The following is a 17189-nucleotide window of genomic DNA, read 5'->3' on the forward strand; positions in this document are numbered from 1 at the left end:
TAATGTATTAAGAAGTAAAAAATACGCTCCTAGATGTTTTTTTTTTGCATAAAAACGGAGCACCATACGAAAAAAAGGCAAGAAAGGATTTTTATCATAAATTAGACATAAAATTTAAAAATGATTTTTAGTGTGAAATATCACAGTGGCGTACTATTTTTGTCTTTAAAAATATTCAGACCATTACCCGTAGGCGCGCCAATGATGAATACAAAATTCTTAATTGTATGTCAAAAAATGCGCAATAATTACCTCTTAAAACCCACCATATTATGAGAAGAGCACTTGAAGGATGGGAAAAAGGCATCTCAATAAATGGTCATAAAATAAACAACCTACGTTTCGCAGATGACAGCCCTTCTTGCAAATAGTCAAGCAGAGCTGATTGATCTTATACGACTGGTTGAAAACGAAAATCAAATATTTGGTCTGCAATTAAACATATCAAAGATCATGATAGTGGATAGACTACATAACAATCATCCACATATACATAACCACAATTGATCGGTTTGAGGTTGTGAACTCATACTTATATCTGGGATCATTAATCACAAACACGGTCACTACAGGAGGAAATAAAACTTAGATGTGATCTAGCAAAAGTCGCCACAGCAATGACCACAATATGGAAGGACTGTCAAATTTCAATAACGTTAAAGATGAGGTTGATCAACTGCTTAATATTCCCAATACTGACTTACGGATGTGAATCTTGGACCCTGAGAAATTCGGAAAGAAGAAAGATAGACGCCACAGAAATGTTCTGTTGGTGACGAATGCTACGGATTCCTTGGACCGACCATAGAACAAATAATTCGATTTTAAGAGAGCTAAAAGTTAGCCAACGGCTCTCCAGTGAAGTCCATCAACAATTAAAATACTTTGGACATGTTATGAGAGCCAACACAGAAAACATGGAAAGACTCATTATACAAGGAAAGGTGGAAGGCCGAAGATCACGAGGAAGATCCCCAACAAGATGGATCGATCAGATTACAGGAATATGCAAAAGACCTATGCATGAATTAAAAGAAATGACCAGACAGAGATCTTTGGAGACGGACAATACACGACATCACGTCGACCACTACACTTCCTCCGGGGGGTCAGGATTGAAGAGAGAGAAAACCCACCCAAAGTTTATTTTCATAGCTCAACCGGTCTTAGAGCAATAAGTAAATTGGCAGTTTGAAATAAAAATTTCAATACCCCGTATCTCGGAATAATTGTGGACATATGTTTATAGAGCAAACTGTCATTATTTTTTCATGTAAAATTAACCCTTAAAGTTTGTCATACTTATTTACTAACACCCTGTAGAGCCATGAAAAAAAAATGTAATTTAGGCTCGCATTCCACTTGCGATTTGTAGTCGTAGGCTACAAAAAAATCGCTGTCACAGAAAATCTAGAGAATAGTTTTGCAATTGATGACATCGAAACCATTTGTCATCGTGCGAGATGTGTAGTTCGGAAAATTGCAGAATTGCTGAATATTTATCGGAACTCGTCCAACTGAAGTCATAGACATAAGGTATATATTAATAATATCATAAACAGTGTTAATATATATTACGTCTATGATTCAACTGCCACTTCCACTAATAAGAAGTTAATTGGTATTTAGTGTAAACCAATCTGAATCTTAAGGCTGTTTTATCAGTTGAAGCACACTGCGATTGAAATGGGCGTATCACTTACTTTTCTACACTGCTTACGTCAGACCTAGGTAACTCCCTACCTGTTGTTCGATTCGATCTTTACTCAGTGGCGTTGGCGGACGGGTAGTTTAATGACAACAAATGCATTATTCTCCGTTCAAATTAGTTTTGTCGGGAATACCTTTTTAGATTGATTATCGTAGATGTTTTAAAAAGAATTATCACATTTTTAATTTATATATCTTAGCTAAATATAGTATAATAGTATTGAATAAAAATTTGTGAAACGTGACTGCAAAAAACATCATGGTGTTTATTTATAATAAATTTAAAATAACATAAAAATATTATAAAAAAATTACAATTTGTTGTCACAAACAAATAACCAATTTCGCAGTTATAGCTTGAAAATGATCTCAAGAAGTTATTTATTTGTTAAAGAAAACTGATAATCCTAGTAGAAATTAAACAAAAAATATTTTTATTTATCTATAAAAAATTGGTACCTGCCAAACCACCATAATAGTAAATGTATTATTTATCTGGCAAGAAAAGTATCCAATTGATGCATAAAACAAATCGTGGATAGTAGTATAATTTTCTGTCTTATTTTAAAACACCCTGTTTTGTATTTTATTAGAAGAAAGTAATCTGAAAATACTTTTGTTATTTAACTACCTAAAATATGTGGCAACACATTTTCAATATAAAATTTTTTCAATTTTGGCCATATTTGCTTCCAAAATTCCGGCTCGGCTTTTATCTGTAGATAATTAGAAAATATTTAAATTAGTATGTGTAGTTTAGTATTTTGTGCAGTATTAAGTATACACGTTAAATAATGATACATAAATAATAATAATGGACCTCGGTCAAGTAACAATCGGCTACCGACAACAGCTGTATGCCGAATTTTGCAGGACGTACACAGATATTCAAGTATCGGAGCAACTAGTATCAGACCAATACCGGGTAATTATAAGAAACAACCTTATCCCAGAGACAAGACGCAATACCATCAGAAGCGAAGTCGAACGGGAGATTCATAACAATGCAGTAATTGAAGATCAAGTCCCTGTGGAAGTTCATGAGCAAATTCCTGAGCTTGTCATACAAGAAGCTCAACCTGACAATACAGAGCAGGAAAACAACGAGTTTCGTGATAACCTAGTAAGCGAAATGGCACGTGCGGTACAGGAGTTTAATGGAACAAACTCACTTAGCGGACCACCGCTACCACGAATAAACTCTTGTAAGAAACTAGGGGCGCTGTTACAAATTGTGAACACTGAAGTCCTACCCAATTATGTCGTAGAAGCCCACACATTGGAATATTTGCACATGCTAATCTACTGTGCAGCAACAGCAATTGCTAATGTAATGGGCATTAAGATCAGAACACGACGGGGTACTAACAACGGAAGGACTGGTAACAGAATTGCACCCTGGGAAAAAAGACTGCTTGGAAAGATTGAATTACTGCGTAGGGATATTGGTCAAGTCACCGAATATATACGAGGTGTAAGAAGTAGAAAAGTCATCAGGAGAGCTGAAGAAATAATACTGAGTACTGCAAGACACTCAAGATATGATCCAGAAAACAACAGAGCCCAACAGTGCCTGGATACATTAAAACAAAAACTCTCCGTTTATTCAGGACGACTAAGAAGGTACAAAGTGAGTAACAACCGAAAATCAGACAATGCCCTTTTTGAGACTGCTGAGAAAAACTTCTATCGGAAACTCAATTCCACCGTAGAAAATCTCGATAAGTCTTACCCAAGCCAAGAAGAAATTCATGAGTTTTGGGGAAATCAACTTTCCACACCAGCTGCTCTTAACAACAATGCTGGATGGATAGAAGATACGACACAGAACTGCCAACACTACACTACTACTCTCTACGAACCCTTCACCACTGAAGAAGTCTCAAATATCATGAAAGAGCTTCATAACTGGAAATCTTCTGGACCAGACGGAGTTCAAAACTTCTGGCTTAAGAAGTTTTGGAGTGTTCATGATTGCTTATCAACACTAATTAATAATGTTATTTCTTATCCGCAGGAAACACCATTATTTCTAACTCAGGGAACCACTTATTTAATACCAAAGGATCAAAATAACACCCAAGATCCAGCCAAATACCGCTCAATTACTTGTCTTCCAACTTTGTATACATTGGTCACATCCTGTGTAGCCCGGCTTACACAGGCGTAATTCAGTGCACAGTGTTGGAACAATATCATAGAGCCTCAACAGAAAGGATGTGCTTAGGGTTCCATGGGTTGCAAAGAACAACTTATCATCGACTCAGTCTTCTAATCAAGCATATTCCAAAAAGAGGAACTTATTTACGGCCTTCATTGATTACAGGAAGGCCTTTGACTCAGTGTCGCATGAATGGCTTATAGATATATTGAGAATATATAAAGTCGATGATAATATAGTGACCTTTTTACAGCATATAATGACAGAGTGGAAGACTAGAATTCACCTTCAAATACCTGGTGAAAATAACATCGAAACTGAAAATATCGCAATCAGCCGGGGCCTGTTCCAAGGAGATTCCTTAAGTCCACTGTGGTTCTGTCTAGCTATGAACCCACTATCTCAGCTATTGAACTCCACTGACGCAGGTTGTAGCATCAAAAATAACAACAATGTGGTGGCGAAGCTTAATCATCTGTTGTACATGGATGATTTCAAATTAATGGCTTCCACTCGAAACCAACTAGATGAGATGCTAAGAACTGTAGAATCCTTTTCAAATGACATTAGTATGCACTTCGGACTAGACAAGTGCCGTGTTTTAAATATAGTCAGAGGAAAAGTACAGCCCGGAGGATTCGATATGCAAAATGGCCAGAACATCGAGGCCATGGGTGAAAACGATATGTATAAATATCTTGGAGTAAAGCAAGCGCGGAAAATTGACCATAAACAAATGAAAACAGAGATAACTACTGAGTTTATACGAAGGGTAAAACAGCTGCTTCGCTCACAGTAGAAAATTTTTTTAAGGCACTAAACACCTACGCATGTTTTGCGCTTTACTCATTTGGCATTGTTAAGTGGACAAAAACGGATATAGAAAATCTTCAGCGAAAGTAAGAACGCACCTCACAAAGGCACAAAAACACCATCCTAAAAGTGCAGTAGAAAGAACGACATTACCACGGAATCTAGGAGGAAGAGGACTTATGGATATAAGTGAGCAATTAGATAAACAAATTGCTAATTTAAGAACTTATTTTCAGATGCACGCTGAGACATCTACTCTACATCGCGCTATCTGCGCAGTAGATGACACAACACCGATCAAACTGAGGGAACCAGAAATGCGCATAAACCACCTCACTAAAGACGAAAAAATGCGCACCTGGATGGGTAAACCTCTGCACGGGCGACATCCCAATGAGGTCAGCCAAGACTATTGTACAAGAATTCATCTGTACTCAGTAGATATATCTTAAAAACACCCTGTAATTATCTACGATAATTACTTTCAGTTATTTATGTCATCAAAACAACATTACAACCTTCATTCGATTATATAAATATTGTTAGCCAAGATCACGATTCACTAATAATTGCAGAGTCAATTATAAACACTTTTCATGGTCGATGCTGAATAGGCATTTCTAAATATATAAACAGTTAAACTATAACAAGGGAATTCTTTATTATTATATTAGACATTCGTCATTCTATTTTGGTGATCAGACGTAATATTTCCACATTAAAGATAGTGTCTCTTTCTACACGAGATGTTCTTTGGGTGCGGTGCTACCAGCTTATACTAATGCGAGTGTAAATAAACCAACTCAACAAGTAAGCGTATCAATTATTCCACCCCTCGGATAAGGGATAACCACCCTCACCGGGAGAAGATAGCCTTAGTGCCCAGGGCTGTCATATGGCGATCCAGAACCAGGGAAGAACTTAGGACTGGTAAACAGGACAGGTATGAAGAAACACGTCAATGTTCAGGCACCTAGACCACCTTAGACAACAGTGTGGTATGTAAAATGGATGGAGACATCAGGCCGACGCGGAGCTAAAAATGGAATAGGATGGAGATGGAACATCGTGGGACAATGGAAAATGGACAATGCTATGGAACGTGCAGCGAGGACTTGTGATACGAATAAAGACGTGTAAAAGTGGTAAGTCCATATTAGCTATTTTTATGGTATTTCCTGATTAATATAAAGTATAAAGTATAAACATTATGTGCTACCTTAATTACATTAATATATGTTTCAAGTTTACCTACTTTTTACTTAATTATTCTATTAATCTTCTATTATTTATTAATTTATTATTAATTATTAATTTTTAATTAACTATTACCAATATTTATCAATATACAAAGATTTTTTTTTACCCTCATATTAAGTTATTATAGGACGCAATGATACAATTTTATATGATTTTTACATATTTATCAACGTATACTTTATCCTTGCTGACTTTTATTCATTTATTATTTGACTACTGATTTTTAGTACATTTTTGCAATTTTTATGATTTTAATATTTGCTATCGTAAATATACCTATCAAAATAAATATACGATATAACAAATATACGCTATATGCATAATACATTTAAATTATTATTCTAACTACTTATTTACAAGGGTTAATATAACGTTATTTATTTTTGAATTTTTATTACTACTGCAATTTTTACATATTTTTACCATATATTGACGTATTATTTTATCTCTATATATTTTTTACTATATATCTATATACTACATATCTATATACACCGTAAGACTATCGAATTTATATTTTCGCTAAGAAGTGCAGAAGCTGAAAAAAAATTATGTATAAATGAGTAGCAACAAAGTTACTTGGGAAGATTTTGTCAAAATAGTTGAGGAAATTGCACAAGAAATAGACAGGCAAAGCAGAAGAGTCTTAAAGAAAAAAGTTCCGAAATCTAAGGACATAAAGGAAGAAGTAACGACACAGCTAATTAAAGCTTATAACAAGTTCACACAATTGACTAGGAAAAACTGGGAAGCACTTTCGGACAAACAAAGGGAATCGTGCAACAAATATTTCGGAAAAATCAGAGACAAAGTTATACGCTCATTTCAAGCAGTAAATGTAAGAACAGTGGTTCCAAATTCAATACATCAACCAATCGACGAGGAAGTTGAAGAGGAACAAAGCGACGAGGAAGCAGAAGAAGGAAAAAGCGACGAGGAAGTAGAAGAAGAAATAATTAACGACGGAATAAAAGAGGAAAAAGGTGACATAAAACAAGATATAACAATATTAAACATGGCTTTGACAATCAATGAATTTTTGAATATCGCAAGCAAGATATTGCCCAACGAGTTCGATGGAAGCGCAGGGAAATTACAACCATTTTTAGACGCATTAGAACTACTTGGAAAATTGGCAGAAGGTCATGAAGACACAGCTGTAACGCTAATAAAAACGCGACTCACCAATAAGGCTAGGAACCTAATAACCACAGAAGATACAACGGATAGCTGAAGCACTAAAGAAAGAATTAAAAGGTGATAATCCGAAGAATTTAATAGCCAAATTAGCAAAAAAAAGGCAAGGGCATAGAGATGCAGCAGTGTACGCATCTGAAGTGGAAGAGTTAGCAGAACAATTAAAAGTAGCATACATAGCGGAAGGAATGCCACTTGACTTAGCAAAGAAATATACGACGGAAGCCGTAGTAACAACAATGAAACGAAACGCTAATGCAGAGAAAGCTAAGCTAATACTGGAAGCAGGTAACTTTACATCACCGCAGGAAGTAGTATCTAAATTTTTGTCGATCGATACGACTGAAGGAGAGGACAGCAGCAATACAAAAGAGGATACCATAACAAATATGACAGAGGAAGAAGAAATAACTTCGGACAACGGAACGAAGGAGAAGCAACGGACAATCAACGAAATTATTCGAACAGAGGATACAGACAATTTAACAATCAAACATACAGAGGAAACCAGAGAGGCGGACGTAACAGGAACGTAAGATTACTAGAAATAGAGGACAGTCAAGAAGAGCAAGAAAACCAGCAGTTGGGGTTTTGAATGAACAAGAAGTTGGAAGCACACAGGCAGAAATAAAATATAACATTTACAACTTCGACCTAAACCTAACGAACTTTGTACGAATGAAAACAGGAATTCTTGAAAACACAAGCACTTTTATCATAGACACAGGAGCTGACATTTCAATACTAAAATGTTCACAAGATTTTATGAAGGAACAGGTGAAACCAAACACAAAGGCGAAAATAAAAGGAGTCACTAAAGGAGAGTTGCAAACAATGGGAGAAGTTGAGACAACACTCGAAGTAAAAGGAACTCGATTCGAACACATCTTTCAATTGGTAGAACCTAACTTTCCAATTCCAACAGACGGAATCATTGGGAGAGACTTTATTTCTAACTTTCAATGTATACTAGATTACGCAAACCTTAAAATGCACATTAAAGAGGACAACGATTGTTACATTAGTACGAAAATTCTGGATAATATAGACAATGACACCATAATAATACCGCCTAGATGTGAAATTTACAGAATCGTAAAAATTTTTCAAACGTTAAAGAAAGACAGGATAGTGGAACAGCAAGAAATACAACCAGGAATATTCATAGCAAGAGCAATTATTTCAAGTAATAATCCATACATCAAAATTTTGAACACAACGTACGAAACAGTAAATGTAGACGCAAGCACAATCAGGACGTTGGATATTAAACTATTCAATATATATAGGCTAGTCAACGACAGCAAGGACAGAAAAAAAGAATTACGAGAATCACTGAAACTAGACATACCAGAATACATACGAGACAACTTAGTATCGTTATGCGAGGAATATTCGGACATATTCGCCCTAAGGCATGATATGTTAACCTGTAACAATTTCTACGAACAAAAACTAAGAGTTAAAGACCAAACTCCGGTATATATCAAGAATTATAGGACACCTCATGCGCAAACAGAGGAATTAAATCGACAAGTACAAAACCTAAGAGACCAAGGAATCATAGAACCATCTACATCCGAGTACAACAGTCCAGTAGTACTGGTACCGAAAAAAGCTATAGATGGAGGAAAAGCATGGAGATTATGCATAGATTTTAGACAACTGAACAAGAAGATAGTTACAGACAAATTTCCATTACCAAGAATAGATTCGATATTAGATCAACTAGGAAGAGCAAAATGGTTTTCAGTTATAGACTTAATGTCAGGCTTTCACCAGATACCATTAGAAAAATCATCGAGAAAATACACATCGTTCAGCACAGAAAATGGAGCATTTCAATTTACCAGATTACCTTTTGGATTAAATGTAAGCCCAAATAGCTTTTCAAGAATGATGTCAATAGCATTTTCAGGATTAACACCAGACAAAGCATTTCTTTACATGGACGATATCGTAGTAATTGGAATATCCGAAAAACATCACTTAGACAACCTGAAAAAGACATTTGAGACATGTCGAAAATTCAATTTGAAACTTAACCCAGGAAAATGTCAATTCTTTAGAAGGGAAGTAACATATTTAGGACATGATCTTTCTCAAGAGGGAGTATCACCAGACAAAGCGAAGTATGCAGTAATTGAACAATATCCGACACCTCAGACAGCGGAAGAAACAAAGAGATTTGTAGCATTTTGCAACTATTACAGACGTTTTATTAAAAATTCTGCGGAAATATGCATACCACTCAACAAATTATCGAGGAAAGGAGTAGAATTTTCGTGGACCGAGGAGTGTGAAAAAGCATTCAAAAAGCTTAAAGCATCTCTGACGAAACCACCAATTTTAAAATATCCCGATTTCAACAAACAGTTTATCTTAACAACAGACGCATCCAATGAGAGTTGTTCAGCAATCCTAAGTCAAGATTATAACGGAATTGACCTACCTATAGCATATGCATCAAGAAGTTTTAGTAAAGGAGAATGTAATAAACCTATAATCGTTAAGGAATTACTAGCGATTCATTGGGGAATTAATTATTTTAAATGTTATCTATATGGAGCACCAACATTCAAAGTAAAAACAGACCATAAACCTTTGACACACCTATTTGCAATGAAAGAACCAACCTCAAAACTCACGAGGATCAGATTAGACCTAGAAGAATATGACTTCGAAATAGAGTATATAACAGGGAAAAGTAACTACGCAGATAGTCTTTCAAGAATAACATTGCATCAACTAAAAAACCTATACATAGACAACGCCCATATACTAGCTATAACAAGAGCTCAAGCAAAAGAAAAGGAGAAAGAAGCAAGACAAACAAAGGCTGAAAGTGAACTCGCACTACAGCCAGAAGCCACCAAACAGACAGTAAGGAAGGTACTAAATAATTTAGAGGCGCATAGACTACCAATTTTGTCCTTTGGAGCAGAACTAATCTCACCAAGACTGAGCATTAGGGCCAAAAACAAAATAAAATGCAGCAAAAGCATAGCCACAGGATTGAATCATTTCGATTTAAACCAAGCGTTGGTACAGCTTGATAAGCTGGCGGTAGAGAATGCAGTACGTAAAGTAAAAATATACGTAAATGATACTATTTTTAAAATGTGCACAATTGATGAATTTATTAAAGAAGGAAATAAAAAATTGAAGAATATAGAAATATACATATGTGAAGTACCAGAAACAATAAAAGATGACAAAGAAAAAAAACAGATTAATAGAAGAATACCATAATCACCCGATGTTCGGAGGACACTTAAAGAAAAATAGACTAATAAAGAAGCTAAAAGCAAGATTTAGATGGAAAAATTTAGAAAAAGACGTAAGAAAATACGTTAAACAATGCCATGAATGTCACATCTACAAACCGAATAGAACACTTGTCAAAGAAGACGTGATATCGGACACTTCTTCGAAACCAGAGGACACAGCGTACATAGACACGATAGGTCACCTCACTAGAAGCAATGAAGACAAAAAAGAGCGGCAAGAAGAAAAGAATAAGCTCAAAGCAACACCACAACACTTTAAAAGAGGAGACCTAGTCCTTGTAAAAAGGGAAGAGAATGGTAAGTTTGATAGTCTTTATGTAGGTCCTTTCACGATAACAGAAGTAAATAACGTTAATTGTAAAATCAGAATAGAAAACAATAAAATCAAGGAAATACATAAGAATAGATTATATGCTTACAATCCGAAAACACAGTGAGTGACAAGTGTTACGAAACAATGTTGTTAAACGAACATTTTATATTATTTATGTATTTGCGTAGGCTTAGGAAGTTTGTATATAAAATAAATTTTTTGTATTGATTACAACACAGTATGGGTTGGTAGTACGACTTGCAAATTTCCCTCCCCGTAGTCGGAAAATTCCTAAAAAGGGAAGGTGTACAAGAATTCATCTGTACTCAGTAGATATATGTTAAAAACACCCTGTAATTATCTACGATAATTACTTTCAGTTATTTATGTCATCAAAACAACATTACAACCTTCATTCGATTATATAAATATTGTTAGCCAAGATCACGATTCACTAATAATTGCAGAGTCAATTATAAACACTTTTCATGGTCGATGCTGAATAGGCATTTCTAAATATATAAACAGTTAAACTATAACAAGGGAATTCTTTATTATTATATTAGACATTCGTCATTCTATTTTGGTGATCAGACGTAATATTTCCACATTAAAGATAGTGTCTCTTTCTACACGAGATGTTCTTTGGGTGCGGTGCTACCAGCTTATACTAATGCGAGTGTAAATAAACCAACTCAACAAGTAAGCGTATCAATTATTCCACCCCTCGGATAAGGGATAACCACCCTCACCGGGAGAAGATAGCCTTAGTGCCCAGGGCTGTCATACTATGTCGACAATACAGCGTCGAACTATTGGTTGACATCAGGAAAGATGTTCCCTAAAACGGAGGGTTCATTACTGGCCATTCAGGATCAGGCTATACCAACCAGAAATTACCTGAAATATATCATCAAAGACCCTCAGGTTCAAAACGACAGATGCCGATATGGATGTCAAGCCCAAGAAACTATCCAACATATTACAGGGAGCTGCCAGGCATTTGCTGCAACTGAATACAAGGAACGGCATGACGCAGTGGGAAAAATCCTTCATCAGGAGATAGCTATCAAGCTGGGACTTCTCCAAACGGACCATCTCCCATATTATCAATACGTCCCTGAGAGTATGCTTGAGGATGGCAACTACAAGCTATACTGGGACCGCACCGTGCTCACAGACCAAACAGTGGCACATAATAGAACAGATCTCGTACTAGTTAATAAATTAACCAGACAAACAACACTAATTGATGTGGCGATACCTAACAACAATAATCTACGTAGCAAATTTACTGAAAAGATCGCCAAGTACAGAGATATGGAAATTCAAATACGAAGACAATGGAGAATTCAAAGTACCCAGACGATACCTATTCTTATGTCTACTACTGGAGTCATTCCGAAGAACCTCCTCGAAAGCATAAAAAGGCTGGGTCTAAATGAACATCTTTACAAGACCATGCAGAAAGCTGTACTACTCGCAACGGCCAGATGTTTACGAAATTTTTTGGGTTATACACCTGCATACCAAGTCACCTAGGGCTCGATAACACGGAAAGAGTCCCACCAGAGCTCAATCCTTTTGATACCGTAGGTATCTGGGATGAGTCAATTTTAGGTCCATGTCACCAGCCCCCCCTTTTTCGATTTGAGGGTCAAAAAAAAGCTCATTCGTTTGTATTGCGTTAGTACTGGATTGTATCACCCTTCATTCGTTTGTACTGCCCCCACCCTTTTAAATCTGCCTGGAGGGGCTGGTGACATGCCATCCCCCCCTTTTTCGATTTGAGGGTCAAAAAAAAGCTCATTGGTTTGTATTGCGTTAGTACTGGATTGTATCACCCTTCATTCGTTTGTACTGCCCCCACCCTTTTAAATCTGCCTGGAGGGGCTGGTGACATGCCATCCCCCCTTTTTCGATCTGGGGGTCCGGGATGGGTATGTTCGTTTGTACTGCGTTAGTATCGGATTGTATCGCCCTTATTTTGTTTGTACTGCCCCCACCCGTCTAGATTGGCCTGGGGGGGCCAGTGACATGCTACCCTGTACTCTGCACTTTTTGCCTTCTAAATGTCGAAAATAGGCTATTTCGTTTGTACTGCGTTAGTACTGGATTGTATCACCCTTCATTCGTTTGTACTGCCTCCACCCTTTTAAATCTGCCTGGAGGGGCTGGTGACATGCCACCCCCCCCTTTTTCGATGTGGGGGTCCGGGATGGGTATGTTCGTTTGTACTACGTTAGTATCGGATTGTATCGTCCTTATTTTGTTTGTACCGCCCCCACCCGTCTAGATTGGCCTGGGGGGCCAGTGACATGCTACCCCTCTACTATGCATTCTTTGCCATCTGAATGTCAAAAATAGGCTATTTAGTTTGTACTGCGTTAGTACTGGATTGTACCGCCCTTATTTTGTTTGTACTACCCCTACCCTTCTACATTTAAAACAGAGGATTAGTGCTAGGAGTAAGGACACAAAATCAGCCAAACATTGCACATAGTAACACCGTGGGTGTAAAATTTGGTAAATTCATCAAAAATGAAACGAATTAAATTTTGAAACTGGAAAACAGGCTTACAAGCCACTCTCCACTCTCCATGGGGAATGGAAATTTACCCCCTCAGATGGATCTCGGAGTAGTAGTGATTTGAAAAATGCTACATGTATTTGTTGGAGATATTTTGAACACCATTTTCAATCAGAAATCAGAGCAGCGACCTTGTCTTTTCCTACTAGGAAGAAATTTATCCATCCCCTCAATAAATTTTACAGTTTCAGACGCTATCGATATGATTATCAAAGATCTTATGCGGCGTATTCCGAAATGCACTCTTCGTTGTACAATTTCAACCTCTCTGGATAACTGATTAACTGAAACATACATACGGCAGAATTCATTGGAATCGAAAATTATTAAAAGTATGTATTTGGAACATTAAATGAAAAGTTCCCACAATCAATATCTTTCTTACCATCTAATGTCAGAGACCAGATAACAATAATTGCAGCTGCTATGTTCTGGCCATTTGTTTTCTAGAAAGGTTTGTATTGTTCATTTATGACTGCAATAAGATTCAGAATTTCCGTAGGTATTTCATTATTTGTAAAATAAATATAGTGTCAAAAACTTGCTTATACATTTGACGCACTGTCCGTCAACGTGTTAATTGACTCTACAGATTCAGTGCCAAAACGAGACATTTTTATAGAAAAATATTTGCAAGTATATTAAATGCCAAACTGACCTATTAAATAAACAATGACATTGCAATTTTCGATTTCTACTATGGAATTATCGCTGTATAGACCAGGTGCGGGAGCACGCCAAATAGAATTCTATTTTAGTGACGTCACGTTGCCTAGCAACCGTCGATTCTCCCATTATGAAATTCTATTTTGTGACGTCAGCAAAATAGAATTCTATTTGGCGTGCTCTGGTCCCAGGGCGGATCTGTTTTGAGGTGGATGTGAGAGGTGGCATTCCGATTTTTGCAGATAAAATTAGGTGACAACTTCAGTAATTATAATTGACTCACGCTCCTTCTCAAATATGTATGGAACATTATTAAAAAATTTAAATATTTAAAAATTTCGAAAAACATCGATTTTTTTCAAATTTCATTGCTTGTAACTTAAAAACGATTCATTTTGGAACAAAGTCATAGGGAAATAAAATAAAGATAATTGAATTTTGTATGATATACGACACGACTGCTATAAAATATCTTAAATGATTATCCTTTCTGCAAAATAGCAATAAATACAAAATAAGAGGGCAAAATAAGCCTCTTTTTATTCAATGTTTTTTAACCACTTTGGTTGCACTTAGAACCTTCGTATTTTACTTAGAAAGTTCTTACAACATACTCAATCCATCCACCAAATTTTATTAAAATCGACATAATAGATTTTGCATAATAATTTTGCAATCTAAATTTTTTTAGAAAAGTTCAAATTTTTTAAAAACTTTCTGAACAAAAAGTAGACCTGTTAGAAGTTTGCTAATTTTTTTACATATCGAGAGGTACTTTACCAATCCAATACACTTTACAAAATTAAAATCGGATTATTTAAGCGGCCTCAGCACTGTTTTAAGGATATAAACAATTTTTTTGCTTATAAACAAATATAGTGAGGACGTTTGAGTTGGAATAAATTCATTTTCTCGAGAATGGGCAACTCTGGAGATAAATCCCTAAACAGGTCGATTTTTATATTTAAATTATAATTTTTGGGATATCTATCATACTACTAACGTCATCCATCTGGGTGTGATGACGTAATCTATGCTTTTTTAAACGAAAATGTGGGTCGTGTGCTAGCTTATTTGAAACATTATTCAATTCTCTATTTATTACATAATTATTTATAAAGGGTGCCCAAATTTTTTTTTAATTAATTGAGACAAGCATAAGAAAGTATTTAATTTAGTTAATTCGAGATACATTTTACTGTTGTCCTAAAACAGAAAAAAATGTTTATTTGATAAATAACAGAACAATGAATTTATTCGTATTTATTAACTCAAACGTCCTCACTGTATTTGTTTATAACCCAAAAAATTGTGTATAAGTTTAAAACATTGCTGAGGCCGATTAAATAAACCAACTTAAGTTCTGTAAAGTGTATTAGATAGGTAGGGCGTATCTTTATATGCAAAAAAATGAGCAAACTTCTAAATAATGGTCTACTTTTTGTTCAGAAAGTTTATAAAAAATTTTAACTTTTTTAAAAAAATTTAGATTGCAAAATTATTATGCAAAACCTATTAAGTGTATTTTATAGTCGTATATCATAAAAAATTAAATTATCTTTATTTTATTTCCCTACGACTTTGTTCCAAAATGAATGGTTTTAAAAACGATTGAAAAGTTTTCAACAGAGAGGTTGAAATTGTACAACGAAGAGTGCATTTCGGAATGCGCCGCATGAGATCTTTGATTTTCATATCGATAGCGTGTAAAACTGTAAAATTTATTGAGGGGATGGATAAATTTCTTCCTGGGAGGAAAAGGCAAGGTCGCTCCTCTGATTTCTGATCGAAATTGGTGTTCAAAATATCTCCAACAAATACATGTACCATTTTTCAAATCGGTAGCGTAGAACTACTCCGAGATCCATCTGAGGGTGTAACTTTCCATTCCCCATGGAGAGTGGCTTGCAAGCCTGTTTTTCAGTTTCAAAATGTAATTCGTTACATTTTTGACGAATTTACCAAATTTTACACCCGCGGTGTTACTATAATAGTTTTGACTAATTTTGTGTCCTTACTCCTAGCATTAATCCTCGTCTGTTTTAAATGTAGAAGGGTAGCATGTCACTGGCCCCCCAGGCCAATCTAGACGGGTGGGGGCGGTACAAACAAAATAAGGGCGATAGAATCCGATACTAACGCAGTACAAACGAACATACCCATTCCGGACCTTCAGATCGAAAAAGGGGGGGATGGCATGTCACCAGCCCCTCCAGGCAGATTTAAAAGGGTGGGGGCAGTACAAACGAATGAAGGGTGATACAATCCAGTACTAACGCAATACAAACGAATGAACCTTTTTTTGACCCTCAAAATCGAAAAAGGGGGGGATGGCATGTCACCAGCCCCTCCAGGCAGATTTAAAAGGGTGGGGGCAGTACAAACGAATGAAGGGTGATACAATCCAGTACTAACGCAGTACAAACGAAATAGCCTATTTTCGACTTTCAGAAGGCAAAAAGTGCAGAGTAGAGGGTAGCATGTCACTGGCCCCCCCAGGCCAATCTAGACGGGTGGGGGTAGTACAAACAAAATAAGGACGATACAATCCGATACTAACGCAGTACAAACGAACATACCCATACCGGACCTTCAGATCGAAAAAGGGGGGGATGGCAGGTCACCAGCCCCTCCAGGCAGATTTAAAAGGGTGGGGGCAGTACAAACGAATGAAGGGTGATACAATCCAGTACTAACGCAATACAAACGAATGAACCTTTTTTTGACCCTCAAATCGAAAAAGGGGGGGATGGCATGTCACCAACCCCTCCAGGCAGATTTAAAAGGGTGGGGGCAGTACAAACGAATGAAGGGTGATACAATCCAGTACCAACGCAGTACAAACGAAATAGCCTATTTTCGACTTTCAGAAGGCAAAAAGTGCAGAGTAGTGGGTAGCATGTCACTGGCCCCCCCAGGCCAATCTAGACGGGTGGGGGCAGTACAAACAAAATAAGGACGATACAATCCGATACTAACGCAGTACAAACGAACATACCCATCCCGGACCTTCAGATCAAAAAAGGGGGGATGGCATGTCACCAGCCCCTCCAGGCAGATTTAAAAGGGTGGGGGCAGTACAAACGAATGAAGGGTGATACAATCCAGTACTAACGCAATACAAACGAATGAACCTTTTTTTGACCCTCAAATCGAAAAAGGGGGGGATGGCATGTCACCAGCCCCTCC

This window comes from Diabrotica virgifera, chromosome 8, assembly GCF_917563875.1.
Source record: "Diabrotica virgifera virgifera chromosome 8, PGI_DIABVI_V3a".
Classification (NCBI taxonomy): domain Eukaryota; kingdom Metazoa; phylum Arthropoda; class Insecta; order Coleoptera; family Chrysomelidae; genus Diabrotica; species Diabrotica virgifera.